Below are 20,395 nucleotides of genomic sequence, written 5' to 3' on the forward strand. Positions count from 1 at the left end.
AAGACGCATCATGCACAGAAAAAAAACAGATGTCAAATCAAAACTTATATACTTAAACTAACGCGTGCATTGTTTCGTATATACGCAACAATTTATAATCTTCTTAGAAGAATTTAATCATTTTAAATTTCAACAATATTACAGTCTTATTTTAATATTGTAATTGTCACCTCAAGAATATATAATTATTTAATTCTACTTTAAGAAAATTATAATCTTTGATTTAAAAATGTTATTTTCTATCCAACATTGTTTCTTTTCCATTCAAGAAAATTAAATCTTAAATCATAAGAATATATTTTTCTTCATTGAACTATATAAAATGGCTTCATTCAAGTAGGCAATTATTCAAGCAATTATATTTTTCTTTAATTAACGCAATATAATCTCATTTCAAGATTTCCATGTTAAAACTAAATATATTTTCAAAACAAGAATGTCCTTGTTTTCTATGTGACCAAGCACGATCTCTTGGCGCTTCTAAGTTCATCTATTTTCTTTGTACGACTTATTTCTGCAACGACCATTCTCTTCGTGGTTTTTTAATCGCGTAGAAAGAGAAAGAAGGCTTAGTCGAGGCTCGTAAGGTCGCGCTCTCTCACGCACGCTTGTTTTATTTATTATTTCTCATTATTATTATTTATATATTTATTTGTTCAAGCTCTTTCCTTCTAATGATGCGTAATGACGATAGCACGACGAGTGTTCTTTCATTGCGAGCTGCAACGCCGACCGATCGCCTCTCTTGCACGATCCGCGTTCTATATATTATATACCCGGTGTCCGTAAATCAGTTCTCATCCGTATCAACAACAACAGCTGGCCATTAACTAACGTCTCTCGAAGCAGGTGACTTAGATCTCTCGTTAACTCATCGCGAGGAAAAAGAGTGCCCTACGAAGGGTGAACGATTGTGCCAAGCGCGAGCAAATTTACGCTCGATGATCTTGACATCAAACGCTGCGAGAATGGAAAGAGAACAAGTAAGATGGAATAACGAAACGAAATCACTAATTAGCAGAGATTTTCCATAAGACTAATTTAAATTTTTGTTATGTTAAAATTGATCAAAAGATTAATCAAGTACATATTAAAAAAGTGGGATATAATTCGAGGTAAACTTTTCGAAGTAAACTTTTTGTGTCTAGTGCTTTCATGCACTTTTTTTATAATTTCATATTTTTTTCATAAAATTGCAAGTACTAGAGAAGGCACTACAACGAAACAGCTGGATGTTGCGTTAATCAGTCTCGCGCAGTTTTCAGATCCTCCGTCGACACGACGAAAAATATGACTCGTACCATTTCCGCCCAACGTGACGTACGGGAACTCGTCTTAACGCGGTGATCTCGGTATGCAAAAAGTCTCTGTTGCGAAGATTGACGCTGGTCAGTTGCGACAGTGATTTCCTGTTTACGGGTGATCCTCGGCGGCGGACGCTGTCAGTGTGAATTGATGTAGCGTACAGCCTGCAGCTCCTCCAGGTAGAAGCGAGAGAGACACACGGCGAGGACATTTACTCGGGGCGCCACATGGAACGGACCGTTATCTCGGTTTCGTAGAGCACAGAGAAGAATCGTATAAATTCTCTCTTCTCGCGACGCGTCTCACGGTCTTCCTCGGGGCAGGAGCGAAGTCGAATTTTCCAGCCGTTTCGTGTCGCGCGACGGTATAATTATCGCGGTGAACAACGACAGATGCGATTCGACTTTGCGACGGCGACAACTCTTCCTCTCTCGGCTCAGAAATATATCCCCCGTGCGATTATTTCGGAGCGAGAGACAGTAATAATGGCACGCATTATTTACAGTTAGCATCGCGGCCGCGAAATATCGAACGCGGCCACGCTTGTGAAAATATCATACTTAACAGTACGACCTAACAGCAGAATTGACTCAAATACGTAATTATGAACGACTCGTTATGGCAGTTAAGGCAACTGTTTCGAATTATCCAAGTCACGATAGAGCCATTTAGAAGGCATATATTTGCGGAGCCACAATCGCCGAAGTAGCAATCAGGAAGAACGCTCAAGAGTTGTATGCCTTGATTTTGTACCCTCTTTAATCGAAATTTAGGAGCAAAATGTCGCAATCAAGTCCTTTCACCAAACGAGCTGATTTTATTTCAGTTGTCATTAACGACAAGTTAGAGAATGTATTTTCTTTAAATTTTAAAAAGAAGATTCGAAGAAATATCTTCTTATATTATTTCCTTCTTAATATAATATAATCTCATTAATGAAAGAAAATTTTTTCAATTTATTCAAACCCTTTTAACACAAGTGTTTGATTTTACTCGAGCTGTCACAAACGTAGTGAGACACTGTCGACGTAAGGCTGTCTCGGTACAAGAGACACGCGTTCTCGAGGTTCAGGGACCCTTCCTCCTAGGGAATCACTGGTTTTTCCTGCTCGTCCTGTACCGTGCTCTCGTACTGTTGCCGGATACTCGGTCCGATACTCAAAGTCGTCTAATTACCGGTGACCGTTATAGACTCACTATCGGTAGATAGTACTGTTGGCAGCTGTTAGGCGTGACTTGCATTCCTTTTTGCGCTATTTCTTACGTCAAAAAAAATGGAAATCTGCGATGGCGTATTACGATGCGGCATAAACTGAGGGAGATGATGATAAGCACGTTATCGCTTAATTTTGTTTTAGAGCTCCTCCTAATGGCAATCCTACTAATATGTACGTAATCGAGACTTTTATTTGATAATTAGTATCATGCAGGTGACGCTCTCCTGATATTGATAACGTTATTGATAACGTTCGCTTTCGTGTTTGATGATGCGTAAGAAAACGGTAGACTTTGAGAAATACCGTAGCTTCATTTACAGCTAGCGTTACAAGTTACAGGAAATATTTTCAATTATTATTCAATTAATAATTATTTAATTAAAATTGTCAGATATATCGATGACTTTACGCTATTAAATTTGCAAATTTAAAATTAATCAATATCAAACTATCAAACAATATGTTAGAAATAGATTATTCAGCAAATTTAAAGTATTATAAATTTTAAATCTATCAAGATTTTTATACACAATTGTGAAATTCACTTGAAATAACGTGTTTCTCGTCTCCTATTTACGAGTTGTTTTTTGGAGCAACTTCTCGTTTCCTATTTACCAGTTGTTTTTTGGAGTGATACGTTTTATTATTCCGAATGCGAAGAGGACGATGCATTTCCTTGATTGCGGCGATTCTATGAGGAATGTTTCGTCTTCGGGGGATATGCAACAGGATAACTCGAAATCGTCGTCGAGTCGCATATATATATATATAAGATTCGTTATTTGCGGGCGGCCATTCCATAAACCTAATCAATCATGCTTTATGCATCACTTAATTTCATGGTGTTATCGTCGCCAGTGCGGAAAATTATTTCCGCGCCTATGGGCGTTTCTCTTCCTCTCGAACAAATCATAGACTAGGGAAGAGAAGCGTGAGCATTACGATTCTTAGTTTTGTTCGCTGCAAAGAAAACGAATTTGTCGTAAAACAAGAGAAAAAAATGATATTACAAATTATGAAATTTCGTACGTGTTGCAATTTCACTTTTATTGCATTTCTAATCAAGTTTTGACTTATAAATTGTAATTTTATGTTAAAATTTTATTAGAAGCTATTTAATTAATGCTATTGCTTATTTTAAGCTCTTTATTTTTTACTCTCATATTTTTCACCATTTTCGTTACAAAATTGGAGATACTTTAGTGTAAAAATCACCAATCCCTCTTTCAAGATAAAATCTAGCGGTGTATCTCCCGTTTTTATTATCTCTCCCGTAGCAGTTTATTCTTAATACCTCGCGAATAGAGTTGTTAGCCGCATCGGCGGTCGATACTTAAGGCTAATTATGAAATATATCCAAGATCGTAAGAGACGGCCGTTTCTCGGCGCAAAGAGTAACTAAAACAGGGCAGCTAAAGTACGGACTGCAGCTTCTCTCCTATTTCCTGTCATCGGCGCTCGGACATTAACATTCCGGCGTCCCATGACGTTACGCTCCGGCGCGTTGCATTAAATAATGATTTACGCTTTTATTACTAACCAGCACTGTTGTTCTTACACACGATCATTACCGTCAGGAATCTCTTTCTTGCGGAATCGCCGGCACAAACGACGCTGTATCGACCAATAGCACGCAGTAATTGGCCCCGCCAATATTAGACCTAGATACTCGAACAGATTCTTGAACAGATTTCTTACCGTTTACATTATTTCTTTTATATAATAATTGAAAATTTTTGTTTTGCCGAGCTATTTGTTTTGCCCAATTTTGCCAAGTTTTAAAAAGAAAGAGCAAGAATACTGTTATAATAATCATGAACGTTTAATTTGATAGAAATGATCTACATTTATTTCTTCTGTGATACTTTTAGAGGATTATTAAGGTATTTTCTTCTAGAAAACAATTAAATCTTGACTCAAAGAAATTGCAGTCGCGAAAATTGCAGGTTGCGGCCGCAACAAACGGCGAGCAAGAAGGAAAGAAAGGATCTTAGTAGGTCTCTGCATTGTGTGGTGTTTTAAAAATTGAGGCCGCAGAGAAGGAAAAAGATATTAGCAGAAAAAAGAAATAAGAAAAGAAATACATGTTGAGTAGAAAAGCCTACAAAGAGGAAGATTGATGTGAATATAATAGCATGTCAAAAGAGCATGATTAATTGAAATCCCAACAAAAGATACCTAAAGGCACATATTTTACGCTATTTATAATCCATAAGCACATAACATATTATTTTGCTTCTTTTGTATTTTTAATTCAACTATTAAATAAAAAGGATACAATGTGACAATTATTAGGAGGAAAATATATAAAATATTGCATCTTATGTATGGAAAATTGCAATCAGATTCTTTTTCATGCAAGAATATAATTATTTTTTGTGATCGATAATGTTGGATCGAATTGCTTATGTAATGCTTCGATTACTATCTGATATGAAGGAAATTTGTATACCCGCGAGCTTTGATATACAATTCGAAAAGGTTTGCTGCATCATCGAGGAGGAGCAGAAACTCATTAACACACGGTGCATCATTAATCATAGTTAACAATGGCGTATCCCCGGTTGTAACTTTAACGCCCAATTGCCAGCATTGTTCGAGCACAAGCAGTGATAAGTCACGATTAACGCTTTCCGGACGTGCTCCATTTAATAAAGAGCATCAAAAATACAAATGATAAATATTATATGTACAGTTTCAGACAATTGTATACGTACATTATAGTTAACGGATTCTCACAATATAATGCTTGATATCCCGATGGAATGCTTCGAAAATTCGCTTTTAACCAGTTCACTGGTACACCCGAAATCAACGTTTTGTGCCAAAACTGGTGAGAGCAAATAAATTCGTATTTTACATGGAAATTTATCTATAAGGGTTTTTTTGCGTCGCTGGTGACGAATCAAGGGTCGAAATTTCAAAATTCAAAATGGCGAATTCAATATGGCAGACTAATTTTATTTCATTATGGAGAAGATCAAATTCGATATGTTCGCGTTTTTCGAGTCTCTTATGATGAATCTATAGACAAAATTGCAAAATTTAAACTGGCAGATCCAATATGGCGGTTTCTAGTGATTAACTTTGATATTCTATTATGGAAATATATCACACTCGGTACGTTTTTTGGTCGCAGATAACGGATTAGTTCAAGACATTCAAACTTGAACATATCGAATTTGAATCTTCTCTAATGGAATAACAAATATAATAATAGAATAACAAAATTAATTCACCATACTAAAGCCATTTTGAATTTTAAAATTTCGATCCCAAATTTATCATCAGCGACCCGAAAAATGTGAGTGTATCAAGTTTCATGCAAATCCGTTGAAAATTGGCAAAGATATTCATGGTAGACATATATGGGCCATTACCAGTTGTGGTACTTTTTTTGGCCATATATGGGCCATTACCAGTGAACTGGTTAAATAATGCATTATTAATGTTAAACAAAGAATATTTGTTTCCTCACGATGATGCGACCTCAGTTAGGCTGCTATTCTATCTTTTATCTCACAGCTGAGAACAAATTATTATAGAATTTACATAGTGTATTATTTCTGTAATTAACTTCCGGTCTCTATACGAACAAATGTACGGCACAAAGATAGCGATCTGTCTCTTCCTCCAAGTGTCGCTGGAGTGTCTATCCGGGGCACATTGGCGCGCTGCTTCCCGGACGCTTAGCATAGCGAAAATGTCGGTTGCTGGATCGTTGGCGAGAGAGTCGGCGGGCTGGGTGAGGTAAAAGGAAGAGAGTTAGGAGGTAGGTTGGTAGGTAGGCAGGAAAAGAAGCGAAGAGGAAGCCCCGTTAGGACGACTGACATGTTGTTACTGCGGCGTCTGCCGCCGCATGCTCTGTTATTGGTCCGTAAAACGACCTAATGAACGCATCGCCCACGGCCCGCGCCAGCAACGGCTATGTAAAACAATTTCAGGGTATGCCTCGCGCACCACGTATCATTTATCGCGAGTAGGTCGGCCTTGCCCGCCTCGGGACTGCCAAGGGAACCCGGCTTCGGAGCTCGAATCTCCCTCGCTCGGCCATCATCCCCCTACCAACTCTGCCATTTATCGCCCGTGAGATTAGCCGCCTCCGTGGAAACGTGGTCAGGTGATGCGGTATGACGGTTGTAGCTGGATGGATGTACTGTTACCGTGAGATTAACGGCCATCTTGCTCGGCGTCATCACCCTCTCGATTTCTTTTTCACGAATTGACCTTGGCTACCGGTAGTAACGGAATGGCCTTGCCGCATTCGGCTGCCTTTTCTCCACCGGCGAGCACAAAGGATACCTTTGAAGAGATATTAATGGACGCCACTAACGGGGGTGAATATATTTCGCTCACGCCATGACGGGGATCGTGAGCGCCGCGAGGGAAACGCTTAAAGATCCACCGAGCGACGATATAAGATAACGCGCGCGCGAACCGGTAGGAAAATACCGGTGAATCATCTCTGCATCCTCTCGGCCGACAGCTATTTTCAAAGAATGCTGTAATCGTCGCATGCGCAAACTTGTTCGAGAATGAAAAATTCAAGATTCGAGTCATTACCTTAATGGCACGTTGGTGCTCAGCCTTTTTGAAGGATAATGCCCGACGCGATAGCGACATTGAACCTCGAAGATAGCGATGACATCTTCGTCGTTCAACTATAAAACAAGACCGCAATAAGTAAATGAATATTATTCTCTTCTCGGAATATGAAATTACATTACACTTGGTTTCAATAGCTTCTACGAAGCTATGCGTTCTTAGATTGTCGAAGAGATAGGAAAAACAGTGGCAATGGCTTGGGTGCCTCGTTCACCAAGCCACCAAGCGTCCTCGAAACGGGAAGAGATTATAATTTCGAAAGGATGGAAGCCGTCAATCGAAGTTGGCTGCAAAATTGAAGTCGACTGTCTGACATTCTCTCATTCGTTTCAACTAGACGACTCCCACGTAGCTCCTACTGCGGTCTGCGAAATTAACTGCGTGGCAATCAGTCAGTCGAGTCTACCTAGGGGGTCGTTTTGCGGACTACACGTTGCCACAATGTGAGAATCCCATTTACCGAGATACCGAGAGATCGTCATCCAATCTTTCGGGGCTACGTGCACTCTTTGTAATGCATCCCGAGAGAGGAGTTATAAGTAGGTCTACTTTATCCAGCTGAAGACTTGACTATTCCTCGAGCGCTGCCGCTTACACGGTGATTGGCGAAATTAACCGCGGCGATGCCGCGCGAATATACTGTTACGGGAGATACGATGTTAGAAGAGAAGGCCCAATCTCCTGTCGGAGATAAACGGCGGCGAGCGCGGAACCTCATCCCTCTTCGCCCCCTTTTTGCAGCACGAGGACGCGGTCGACCTCGAAATCTCTCGAGGTAACGGAGCGACCTTGCGCGTCATCAGCCGACTAACAGCTGTTCCCCATCGTCTGTTGGCCGATAGGCAGGATCGAAGCGTACGGTCGCTGTCTCTTCTGTATTCCTTGTTGATGAACGTCTACAGACGTCGCGGCTGGCAACCTTGACACCACGGAAATTATATATACTGTGAATGCGGTTGTCACAGCAGTCGATTCGATACCGTATTTTTTAAAAATATTATTAAAATTTAGTTTTTTTGGTATTGAATATTAAACATTTTCTTCTGTGAGTTACATGGAATGTGTATCAATGTGAATATATTTCTTCACAAGTAACAGTGACACGTAAATATAATTTTAAAAATAATGCCACAAGCTATATATATAATATATTACGATATAATATCTAATAATCAAAGTTCATTTCTTGGAGTAGAATTAATAGTCTCTCTTGTGCAGATATATTTATACAATTATACAGTTACAATTTTTTCGTGTGCTCGCTTTTACTGTTATTACTGCGACTCTTGGGCATTATTATAATCTCGCATAGTCATGATTCTCTCACGGTTTGCACATTTTTTCCTGCTACGATCGCGCCGTAGGGTAGATTAGTTCCACGACGGATTCTGATATTCGGGTAATAGCGCGCCGCGAAATTATACCTTGTCGAGCTGATAAAAGCATTAACCCGCGCACGAAGCATCATAATAGAGAGATCATGGATGCTGCGTTGCGTGGCAAAAAGGAAAGGGAAGAAAAAAAGTTTTATACGACATGCAAATACGAAAGTGAGAGGGGTTCGGTCTGCATAAAACGAGTCGGCGAGAGTGTTTCTTCGTATCCACCTCGTCGAGAGAAACGGTGGGTGGCGAGGCCTGTCTTGCACCGTTAAGGTCAACGTACAAACACAACAACGACCCACGCGACAGTGAAGGGAACGCGACTTCCCACATTGGCACGCTTCTCAAGTGTATGTGTGTGTGTGTGTGTGTGGGATCTTTGATAAACATATTTTATATTTCTCTATTTTCTTTTATTAAATTTGTATTGAAGCAATCGCGAAATAAAGGCTATTAAAGGGTTGTATTTTACTTTTTTGACATAATTTTTTGATATATAAAATATTTTTCTCAGGTTGCGTTATTGACTCTGCCTCCCTTTTTCTTCTCATTTAAAAATAAGTCTTTTATATAAATATTATTATTGCATTATCTCGTTTTTAATCGAAAATGTTGTTGCAATTTGCGAAAATATGAAATGGCTTCTACTGTTTCGACGATAATGATTCTCGCAATAATAATCATGAGAGTCGCTCGTGCCTAAACTCGCGCGAGTTATGTAAGTCGTGCGCGAGGCGTAGCGATCAATTCACCGACAGAATCTATGGTTACCCGAGCTGCGGTACAGCTCGAAGAAAGATTGAAGTGTCCCGGGGCGAACTATACGCGGAATTATCCGCGAATGAAGATGCAACGACCGAACAACGGGCTGGAGTCCCAGTAATTCTTCCTGGCCGTCTACTGCGATTAGCGTTAAAAACCTTGCGCCGATCAACATTTAAGGCGAAAGAGACGCGGCAGAAAAAGAAGAAGGAACGTTTCTGTTAATGCAATTTACCTGTGCTTTTTTAGCAAGAAGAATTTTGATGCTTCGCTGCACCAGCCGTGGAACACGTGTTTACGCGCTTCCGTATTTCTACAGAGGCAAGCTCGTCATGTGCTAGTGAAAAATATAACAATGTTGCTTAATAGACATATTATATGTCACATATGTAATTAAAATCTGAGTATAGTTATCTGAGTTTTAGCTATCGAGATTCGAAATTCTTGTTACGCGCGATCAGCAAGAAGAGTAGAAAATCAAATCGTCAGTTTTTGCAGAAAGTAACAAGTTGTCTCGATTTCGTATGATTTTCGATGTATCAACTAGGTTGATGTACACAGAAAAAAAATAAGTATCAAATCAAAACTTGTATACTTAAACTAACGCGTTCATTGTTTCGTATATACGCAACAATTTATAATCTTCTTAGAAGAATTTAATAATTTTAAATTTCAACAATATTATAGTCTTATTTTAATATTGTAATTGTCACCTCAAGAATATATAATTATTTAATTCTACTTTAAGAAAATTATTATCTTTGATTTAAAAATGTTATTTTCTATCCAACATTGTTTCTTTCCCATTCAAGAAAATTAAATCCTAAATCATAAGAATATATTTTTCTTGATTGAACTATATAAAATGGCTTCATTCAAGGCAATTATTCAAGCAATTATATTTTTCTTTAATGAACGCAATATAATCTCATTTTAAGATTTCCATGTTAAAACTAAATATATTTTCAAAACAAGAATGCCCTTTTTTCTGTGTATATCTTTCAACAAAACTAGTGTCAACATGAAATTAAAAAATGTAGATGTAAAAGTATGATCAAGATTTTTAAAAAATTATGAAAATATTACACACGTGATTAATATATTAATATGCGAACGAATATTTAATTAGATTGATGCATTTGCTTCTCATATTACTTAAATCTGCATATTATATCCGCGTGAGAGAGTTTCAATCTTAAAAATTTCTATTGATTTAAAAATAATTTTATAAAAAAATAAAGAGATGCACAGAAAAAAAAAAGCGTCAAATCAAAACTTGTATACTTAAACTAACGCGTTCATTGTTTCGTATATACGCAACAATTTATAATCTTCTTAGAAGAATTTAATAATTTTAAATTTCAACAATATTATAGTCTTATTTTAATATTGTAATTGTCACCTCAAGAATATATAATTATTTAATTCTACTTTAAGAAAATTATTATCTTTGATTTAAAAATGTTATTTTCTATCTAACATTGTTTCTTTTCCATTCAAGAAAATTAAATCTTAAATCATAAGAATATATGATATTTTTCTTGATTGAACTATATAAAATGGCTTCATCCAAGTAAGCAATTATTCAAGCAATTATATTTTTCTTTAATTAACGCAATATAATCTCATTTCAAGATTTCCATGTTAAAATTAAATATATTTTCAGAACAAGAATGTCCTTTTTTTCTGTGTATGCTCGCATATTTGAACTATCCTTAAGAAAGGATAGGCGGATAAAGCAATTTATTCGTGGGTCTGCTCGTTTAGCGGATAGTGTAAAATTACTCGATGAAAAATATAATGGCAGGAACGATCATCGATCGTTTGCGATGCAGTTAAAAACGCAAAAGACGAAGGAGGCGCTCTGCCTCTACGCAGTCTCTCGTAAAAGGGAACATATCAGCCCCGACCTGATACAGGTACGAGTAGATGCACGAAAGGATAATGTAAGAGAACTGCACGCGAAAAGATACTGCACTTCGCGTGAAGAGAGGAAAGAAAGTCTTCCGGTGTCGAAGAAACTGCTGCTAAAAGTCAGCTTAGCGTCGATTTAACGAGCGTTTGCGATCCTTGCGAAAGATGCAGGTTTACAACGCCATGGAAAAGAGGACCGAAAAACGGCACTCCGACATTTCACCAGGAAAACTGTGAAGAGAGAGATTATCTCAAAGTGATGAAATGTCACGGAATATATGATATCTTAATTAGAATATTTTATAATTGATTTTAATTTAAAAAGACGTATTAGACACTCGTATTTAGACATTCACTATTTTACATTATGCAAATTAACAACTATTATTGGGGTTGATATATTTAATAAGCAACTGTTCATCTATATAATTAATTTCCTGACAATACGTTTATTTTCTGCACAATGTGTGTTTCATCTTCAGACTTGGAGCAGCATAAATTGAGACAAAATGCACAAGCGTATTTGTAATCACGGTTTGCAGTAGTTAGAGAATTAATACCAAAACGGTACCGAAGTAATTGCAGCAGCAGATAGTCGTGATAATGCTTCACAGGAGAGTGTCATCGCTTAGGTCCTTGCGTTAAAGTGTCACCATCCATCATTGCCGCGCGGTGCAGCACTCTGTAATACAAGTAATACACAAGCCTCTAATTTCGGTGCCGCTTATCCGACCGATTATTTTTTATGTGCCCGCATGGAGATGTCAGCCACCCGCAAGAGAATTCTCATAAAATTAAATCGCCTGCTGAGAGGAAGATATAGTCGTTCGAGATCCGCTAAGCGAAACCCGCGCATTTAATTACACTCTCCGCAGTTTCACATTGATTGAAAATTACTGAATTCTTTTCTTATTCGTGCTCTTTTTAACTTGGAGATTTCCTTCTCCTTTTTTTGTTAATTTCCCACGAGAAAGGGAAAGAGGCAAATCAATTTTTTCAATAATTTTTCTTCTCCCATACTTCATTATTTAAATATATAATTATACATTTACTTTAATTAAAAATATATTCCGTAAAAAATAATGAATTTATTTTCTTTATATATTTTTAATATACTTTTTATGTCATTTTTCTAATTGTATATTATACATCAAACAATCTTTCCTAAAATTTTGTTAGAATTTCATATACTCTAATCTATAATAAATAAAATTAAATTTGCAAGATGTATGTCAACGTTAATCATTTACATGCTATAATATGAATTTTCTAATATTCCGAAAATCCAGCAAAGTGGAAATCGTCGCGGACTCTGCATTGACAGCATGACTCAAGATCTCATAAGAGATTTTTATGCGTGGTGTTTTGTGTCGGTGCGTTTCTGTCCAGAAATATATGTGCTCGAGCTAATTCTTATTATGTAGCTTCTTAGTATGCTATATATTTTTATTATGTATTTTAGTTACCACTCCAGAACTTGTTAACTGGGTATGTCAGACTAGACATCAGAAAACAACCTTCAGAACGCAATCTCATAATCCTATTTATGAATGCATACGTCTGTACATTATTCCCATCTTTCTCTCCTTTTTCCCTTTCTTTTCTCTTATCTTTAATTCCTTTTCTTTGTTTATTCTATTTTGAAGCTATTTTAGAATTACGATGCTGTTGGATACAGGCGCGGAATCTGTTTGTGAATAGCTCGATCTTTTCGCTATATCGAGAATGAACTCAAAGGACCGATTGCTCATCCGATATCGCGAGAAACTGCGAAGGCGAAAGCAAAGATCGAGATGATACGCTGGGGTCACCAGCCGTGTCGTTGCGATTGTTGTTTCCGATAACAGCAGATTTTCGCGAACAGCATATCTCTATTAGATGTATAAAGTTTTTCATATAAAATTTCCATATACGTGCTTTCTCTGGTTTCGCTTTCGTAAAAAAAGAGAGAATTATAGTTTTTATCTTAGATTAAAAAATACACCCTTATACATATGTTACTTCATGCATATCTTATTGTGTCTCTTATCATGTATATCTTATTTAATTGCAATTAAATAATTTATACTTGTAATGATTCATTTCGTGTTTGTTCCGGATTTTCATGATAGTTAATGTCACTTGAGATAATACAAGTTAGCAAATGTAAATATCTTCTTTCTATTTTCTTTTATAATTAATGCATTATTAGGAAAAAGTTTTTTTTTTATTTCGTTACGTATAATTATAATTAGTATTAATTATAATTGTAGCAAGAACTAATTATAATGAAAATAAAAATAATTTTTGAAAGAATATTATGCGAATATGAATAAAACGACATTGATTATTGAAAAAGAAATTATGAAATATAATTTCATATATATTTATTAAATTAATAAATTACGTAGGAAGTATTAACCCATTCAGACCTGAATTTTTTCTGGTAATGTAAAAAATTATATATTATTATTATTATTATTATTATTATTATTATTATTTTATTGTTATTTATTATTTTTTATTATTATTATTATTTTTATTATTATTTAGTCCACCGAGAGATCGCAGGGAAACTAATTCTAAAAAATAACTATTTCACATGATTTTAAAGTTTTTGTGCATAATTATGTACATAGGGTCTGAATGGGTTAAATTAATAAATTACGTTGGCTTTAACGTAAATTACGTAACAACGTAGGAAGTAAAGTCAAACTCACAAACTTGTTAATATATATCGAATACTCTGTGTCTCGTCTAAGAGACTTAAGAGATTTTCACAATCAGATTACTACTGTTGCATAATATGACTAATGAAATATTCCCTTCCTGTGAACTGCCGCGAGATAGGGATCTGCCATAAATCGTCGATGGAAAAAATCCAGGTAACCGTTATGATCGCCCGCGAATATCATCTCGATACGTACTGACATTTCATGTTCCTGATTGACTCGGCTGATACCATCATTGCTGAAGGTCAGTCCCGCCACGAAGGTCAATCTCACCCGCCCTCCGTTCGTCCCGCCCGTCATCTTCGTGCTCTTCATCGTCATATCTTCGTGCTCTTCGTGGTCACGCCGTGCGCCCATTCGTCGTCCGCGGCGCCGAAGTGGAGATGCGACGTAAAGAAGAAAAAAGGCGAGGAAAGGGAGAAAAACGAAGGAGGGAAAAAAGGACTGGGTGACTGGCCGGCTGACTGAAGACTCGTAAGATCGTAATTGCAACGGCATGGCCGAGTCATGGTCACGACGACTGAGTCAATGTCGTTGTCCTCTCCCGCGGCTGCGCTACTCCCTCATTTTGCGAGGAAATTCTTGCCCCGTCACACGAAAGCGAAGAAAGTCGGGACTCATCCGCCGCGATCCGGTCCGGAGAAAGGTCGTGACGTAAATCACCTCGTCGTCGAGTTACGTCTCGTTCGCTTTCGTCATCGATCGATCGTGCGGACTCTCCGGGAATAATTGCAGTTATCGTCGTGATTTCACAAATCCACTTAAAAGGGAATCGGAGCGATAGCAAATCGATTTGTATCTAGATCCAGATATTAAATATTTTTCAAGCGAATTGGTGATGTCAAAAATTATAAGAGATTCATAATAATTTATAACGAATAAGTTTTACATGAAAATTTTATTAAATGACTTTTTATTCTTGTACAAAATGTGTAAACTATATGATAGATATATTCAATATATGGATTAAATCCAGCACCTGTTGCACAAATAGCAGCCACTTGATTCGCGCGACATGACGTATAAATTAAATCTCTCTAGAAGTTGATAGAATCCGGTTATCAAACTCGGTATAATTACGTAAGATAATCTTTGCGCAATTCGCAGGTACAGCTAACTAAATAACACGTTTCGATGGTCGGGCTTTAAGTCGCTCCATCGACGTCTTCGCGAATCATTGACTGCCGTGCACGCGAAGAAAGTAATCGGTGAAAATAGTCGGATTCTCTTCGACGCGATGCTTCATCAAAGATAGGCCGCGACATGTAATTAAACGTTTATCAGATTATAGAAAATCGCCGTCATTATCTGCACTTGTTACACTTACGCACAACTCTCTCGTCGGAAGTGATAACACGCTTAATTATGAAGTTTCGTCCGTTTACAGCTGCGGACTCGCCTGTTATGTTAGCGTGACATAATCGGGCATGTTTTATGGCGACTGGTCGCGCGAACCTACCGTATGACAGAACGTTCTCGCGACAGAACAGGACGAGATTCTCATTACCGTAAATCATATTTTGTCAAAGTGAAAAAGATGCGTTTATTGTGCCTGTGTACAAGTGGAGATAATTTTATTTAAAAGAATGTTTTCTTATTCTTTTTGACAATAACCCACCAATAAAAAAGCTAGTTTCTCTTGCTAAAAAATAATGATAAATAATGATGTTTATACTGAATTATAATAACGGCAATAATACATCTTAATTAAATTCATTTAACGAAATGCAAAATCTTGAGCGCAAAAATACAAAGACATAAAAATGTAAGAGATTTAAATCGAAATTTAAAACGCAAGAAATTTTATCTCATTGTCAATACCTACTCATCTTGCTGCATAAAAAAGTTTCTACATCTTTCTCGCAGTGAAAATTAAAACTCAAGAAATTTCACGTTCTATTACAAATTTGTTTTATCAATTTCAACAGATTTAATTGTTTCGCATATTATTCATTCAATTTTTAGAAGCTTGTCGCAAATGTAAAATAAATACATATTTATAGAATATGTGATCTTCCACAATGAAACGTAAATTTAAATTTACGATATCTGAAAGATAGCTGAAAAATCATATTACCTTAAAACAAACAAGATATTGTTGACGCGCTGGACTAATGTTTCTCTTTGTCTGGTCATCGTAAATTTTGTCACTTGCTCTCACGATTTAACGGAACACCCGGTACCTCGGCTAGTTGAACACCATAATTGACTTGCATGGAAGTTCGTGACTTCGAGTCGAAACTCGGCGATTACCGGGAAACCTGTGAAACTTGCGGTACTGTTGCGAATAAAATTCAGACATACTCCTTGCTGTAAGCGATCGTGTAATAGCGGTCTATAATTATCGCGAGTTGCCATTTACAGCAAAAGACGGAATATCTCCGTAAGCGATCACTGTTTATCCTGCCATTTTAATATGTCTCGTTAACGTAATTATACAAATTTACATTATGGTGAATAATAGCTTATCGCGAAATTGCAATGTCATATCATTGATATTTTATATACAATCGTTGCATTCGATGATGATCGACGCAGATTTAATAAAACCCGTTATATGACGATTCAAAATCAGTCAGACGAGATTGCTGTCTAATATTGATAAGTTTAATATTGAAAAGTTTTTAAATCTGTTAATATATTAATTATATTTTTCAGATACATATTGACATTCTATTCGTCGTTTACTTTTAAATTACTTGAAAATGAAGAAAGGAGAAAGAATTTTTTAAACGAAGAAGAATAGAGATGGCGATAAGCTGTCGATATTCGTGACTGAATAACACAACGGTTCTTAGACGAGAATCTAAATGGCTAATAAATTTATCTTAGCTCAGTGGTCAGTCAGAAATCGAGTTACGCGATCGGCTTTCTGGACCGCCCGCCTCGGCCGCGGTCATAAGAGTGTGCAATGTGCTTACGGCCGGTCACGTTCGGTAATCGCTCCTACGCCAGTTATGAATATCAATTTACGTCCACCTGACTGCTCAAGATGTATTGCATCCAATTTATTATATTCGCGCTTGTTACGCTCAACTCATTCGAACGGCGTATATGTGAGCGTTTTTTTTGAGCCATAAACCCAGAAGCAATTTTAGGATATAAAAATGTCGCGTTTTTATAGCTGTCAATTAAAAATTTTTTCGTATTATTTAATTTTAATTGTATCTTAAATTCTTAAATTCAAATTCTAATAATTTGAGAATAGTTACATTTTGAATGAAGAATAATTACATTTTGATATAAAATTATAGCTGTGTGAAATAGATGAATATAAAACTAAAGAACTAAAGAAATATATTATATGCAAACAGTCAAGTGTATGGCATTTATTTCGTAATATTGTATATCTCGCACAGCGAAAAGAGAGGCAATATTAGACAGCGTGTTTACGATGGAAACAGCCAACGATTGACTAAGGTTTGCACAGTTTACTGGCGGAATTGCGAGGCAAAACCGACCTATAAATATAATATTTCAACTGCCACTTAAAATTCCGTTGTACCTCTTTCTCTATTTTTATAACGCTCGAGAGAGAGAGGAACAGGAAGAGCGAAGAAATTGTTCTTTAGGAACAATAAAACGCAGAAATAGCGTGAACGAAGAAAGAGGATATTGGTATTCTTCGAGAAGAATAAAATAAGAGTGTGGAAAAATGTATAAAACATGATACAGGAAAAATTCGCGGGAAAAGAGTTACAAATTATGTGATTTTTTGCATTGCTCACGCACGTATAATTTAAAATAGCAGAGCTAATTCTCAGAAAAATATTTTTTATATTTTTATATTTTATATTTTTCATATTTTTATATTTTTTACATTCTACAAGTAATATTTAAAAATATTTTCCAATGGTATTAATAAAAATATTATATTATATATATTATATATTATATATATTATATATATTATATATATTATATATATTATATATATTATATATATTATATATATTATATATATTATATTATATATATTATATATATTATATATAATATTTAAATATTATATAAATATATTGATATTACTTTATTATATTAATATATTGATGATTACTTTTGAATATTAATCTTGTAAAAAAATAAACAAAATGTCACATGTGTGTACAATGTTAATTCCTGAAATGAATTTGTACATGCGTATGTGTATCCCGAGCTTATCGATTACGCAACGCGAATCTCTGTAGAGAAGAAGACCACAAAGAGAAATATTTTTGCGGTGACGATCGGACTAGCTGGTAACTTACGATATAGTTTTTCATCCAAGCACGACTTGGCGAGAGGAGCGATTGCCCGCGCCCTTGATGGGCCACAGGCAAATCGCCTGGAACGCGCGAATCAGACCGCAACCGAAGAAGCGAAGAAGGGAAAGGCAGAAAGAGACGATGGACGAAAGCAGTGTCACGGAAGATCGAAGATTTTTTCCTGTAAATTTTACGCATCGCGTAGCAGCTCTGCAACATGAGCGCGGGGATTCGCGAGGAGATGAATAAAAGATATAAAAATATTATCATGATTGGGCTTGCAGCATTTTGTAGTTAAACTAGTAATCGATTATATCTCAAGGACGCAGATATTCCTCTTTCCTCCCTTCGATGTAATTATTATCTCATTTTTTATAACATTGTCGTTTTATATATGCTATATACGAGCTGCAATCACTATATTTACATACACATTCCAGACAGAAACCTCTAATTAGAAAATGTAATTTATTTAAGCCCTATAAAAGCACATTTTTGTACGATTTTAATAATATTTTAATAATTCGCAAAATGCAGTACTAACACGTACGCTATACGATGATTATTTTTCCTGTAATTATAACTTCCCTTTATAACAGTAAGAACAGTTTTCCTCGCACGTGGTGCTAATTGATATTCGAACGGAAATCGTTCACGCACACGTTGTTACGATTTCTCTTTATATTATATTTCTACAAATCAATCAGACACAGAGTGAACTCACAATTAATAGTGATCTCACAATGATACATTAATGCCTGCGATTAAACGAGTTTATTAAGCTTTGGATAAGTAATGAGACAGCAGCGAGAAGAATCGCATTATTTGATGCTTCTGGGCAAAAACTGGTTATCGCGGTTGGACATGCAAGCTCTTTCTTGCAGCGATGCACGTAAAATAGGAATTATCGCGGAAAATCTCCCTCGTTCTCTCTTTTTCTTTTGCAATTGTATCATTAGAACCAGTGGGCGTCGACGCAAAAAAATTGAAGCTCACGCGCGATCAGAATCTTTAATATTTAAGCCATGACATTTACAGCGATGGATGATCGTAAAGCGCGAAAACGACATTCTTGTCGAGTCACCCGTGAAAAAGCTTCCGCGTTTAGACGCCTCTATCATCTTAGTCGACGGGTAAGTCGAAAAATTGGTTAGGTTAGGTGAAAAATTGGTGTACGTCCCAGCGGAAGCTCGTAAAACTGAAATTAAGATATCAACGGGATTTAATCGCTCTCGTGTAAATGAGATCGTTGATTCCTCTCTCGATACGACGACACTACGGAAGAGCACGTGACGCGTAACGAACGTTTTTTTTCCACTTTCCTGCGACTAGTTCTAAAAATATCTTTTTTTTTCTTGTATTTCGAATTCTCGTAAAAATAAAAAGAATTGTGCATTTTGTTTTGTTTTATTAAGTGATACTAGCAAATTAAAATTGGAATCTAAGTAAAATACTTTTTGAAATAGCACGATTAACAATAAATCTTAATTATCCTTAGGTTGTCCTTTAAGCATTAATATATCATATTTAAACATTAATATTGACAATCATTAAGTACATCTTCGAAAGAGAAACCAAATCGGTCATGCATAAGATTGCATTGATTTAAATGCACGATCGACTGGAAACTGGAGTATTTCCGGGAGATTATGATCTAGGACGTATTGACAACATCACCAGAAAGGATCTGACCGAGAGGAATACAAGCTCTACAACTAGCTGTAAATTAACCACATATCACGATATGATGATCCTTCATGCAAGTTCTTGCTCATGCATTTATGTCACGTTATAGATTCATAACTTACATATCGTAAGATATAGCCGGATGTATCGCTGATACATAGATTAGAGTTTTTAAATATTGTATTTTATTTTACGTTAAATATCGGCAAAACATGCTCTCATCAGTGATATAGTTATTGCGTATATTTTTATTTATGATGCTATCTTTTTGCCCAAATTAAATAGCCCAAGAAGCTTCGGCGAAATTAAAAAGAAGAATACACAGAAAAAAAGGACATTCTTGTTTTGAAAATATATTTAGTTTTAACATGGAAATCTTGAAATGAGATTATATTGCGTTAATTAAAGAAAAATATAATTGCTTGAATAATTGCTTACTTGAATGAAGTCATTTTATATAGTTCAATCAAGAAAAATATATTTTTATGATTTAAGATTTAATTTTCTTGAATGGAAAAGAAACAATGTTGGATAGAAAATAACATTTTTAAATCAAAGATTATAATTTT

At 36.0% G+C, this 20,395-nt stretch overlaps 1 protein-coding gene and 1 long non-coding RNA gene across 3 annotated transcripts in view; one reads left to right on the forward strand and one right to left on the reverse strand.

Annotated features, from left to right (window-relative positions):
* Positions 1 to 20,395, forward strand: part of LOC145961740 (uncharacterized) — a 96,901-nt gene that overhangs the window by 60,242 nt on the left and 16,264 nt on the right. The window lies entirely within an intron of this gene.
* Positions 1 to 20,395, reverse strand: part of LOC145961737 (uncharacterized) — a 76,041-nt gene that overhangs the window by 51,904 nt on the left and 3,742 nt on the right. Inside the window, exon 1 of one of the 2 annotated variants that reach the window (XM_083082195.1) lies at positions 7,086 to 7,107. The exons of the other annotated variant lie outside the window; for it this stretch is intronic. The gene's annotated coding sequence lies outside the window, so the exon portion shown is untranslated. Of the gene's footprint in view, positions 1 to 7,085; positions 7,108 to 20,395 lie in introns of those variants that run through there. 2 annotated transcript variants of the gene reach the window in all.

This window comes from Camponotus vicinus, unplaced genomic scaffold (assembly GCF_025532165.1).
Source record: "Camponotus vicinus isolate PSW18456_S1 unplaced genomic scaffold, iyCamVici1.0 SCAF_11, whole genome shotgun sequence".
Classification (NCBI taxonomy): domain Eukaryota; kingdom Metazoa; phylum Arthropoda; class Insecta; order Hymenoptera; family Formicidae; genus Camponotus; species Camponotus vicinus.